Raw genomic sequence first — 1,621 nt, forward strand, 5'->3', positions numbered from 1 at the left:
TGGCAATAAATTTTATAGACTGTATTAAAAAAAAAAACAAAACCCTCTTTATCAGTTCAGATAGCTTTTCTTCTTTTTCATTTCTCCATTTTCATTAATCTCCCTGTCCTTGTGCTGCAAGGTAGAGTGACTAGAAGTTCCCAATTTCCTATTTTTGTATTACCCCTGATTTTCTACCCTTTTATCATAACTCTTGCTTATTCATCTGCTCTCCAAGGTAAACAGTCCCAATCTTTTAATCTCTCAGCATATGAGATTTTTCTTCATGTCCATAAATAATCATGCTTCTCACTTTCAACCTTTCTAAGAAGTCAGAGCATGAGTGGACATCATCTGACTATTATTCACCAAGTGTAAAGAATTATACATAAAGAAACTACTCATGAGTTTGAAAGGATCTTTTTCTATTGACATTTGAATTATATTCAGCTACAGTAGTTTAAAAGGTCCATATTTTATTGTATTATTACTAGTACCACGATATTCTGCAAAAGCTTAAGGTCTATTAAAATAACACTTTGACAGCTTTATTTGTTCCTTACTTGCGAAACATAACCTTTCCTCTAATAGTAATTATATGGCATGATATAAAATAATTCCAATGAAATCCCACTTTTGAAAACCTTATTATCAGGATTTATTGAAGAGTATGCACCATAGTGTAGTAAAATCATATAAATTCATTGTATGATTATGTTTTATTTTATTTATGATATATTTATAATATAAATGGTAATTTTATGTGTGCGTGGTACAATTACCTTTGCATTATTATTGGAATTCTTCTGGAAAAGTCCTACAGAGTAGAAGGGAATGGGGTAAACCATTAGGCTGCTAACTAAAAGCATTCCCTCAAATGGAGTTCTCAGGAAATTACACTAAAAGCCTACATAATTTCAGGGACACTGATATTTTTTTCACAAAAATTTATGCCATCCTACAAATAAAATTTTAGAATTTTCCCTTTTAAAGAATTCTGCTGGGTACAACGCAACGTGAAACGTTACAGAAAATTGTATCTGTCTTTATTGGTTTGCATGGGACATTTTCCTTCGGGAAGATGAGAAGTTTTATATTTTTCTGTGATCTACACCAACCTGCTTGCAGTAGTGAAGCTAGATGATAATCTACTAGTTAAGGTATTAACCTGCTCCTTGCAAGCTATAGATATGAGCCTCTGTTTTGCTGTGAATTTCCTATGTGACCTTGGAAAGTCATCTTTTAATATTTACAAATATTTTCCTGTTGTTTACAATTTAGCACCTTTACCCCACTGTAGTCTAATTTCTTAGCTCCAAAGTAGCTTTGCAAATGCCATTCACTGGAAACCTATCAGCCTTTAGCATTACATAGTAGTAGCTGAGTGACAGTGGAGTGATGGGTTTAGGTATCAGAAATGTGGGATTTGGTCTGTCTAGACCAGATTTCTAAGGGTACTAGTAACTGAGGAGTGACATAGCCATATCCTCTGCTCCGCTCTGGTGAGACCCCCCTGCAGTACTGCCTTCAGCTCTGGGGTCCTCAACACAAGAAGGACATGGACCTGTTGGAGCAAGTCCAGAGGAGGCCACGGAGATGATCCGAGGGCTGGAGCACCTCTCCTATGGCTGAGAGAGTTGGG

Source organism: Cariama cristata, unplaced genomic scaffold (assembly GCF_000690535.1).
Source record: "Cariama cristata isolate BGI_N322 unplaced genomic scaffold, ASM69053v1 scaffold5914, whole genome shotgun sequence".
Taxonomy (NCBI): Eukaryota; Metazoa; Chordata; class Aves; order Cariamiformes; family Cariamidae; genus Cariama; species Cariama cristata.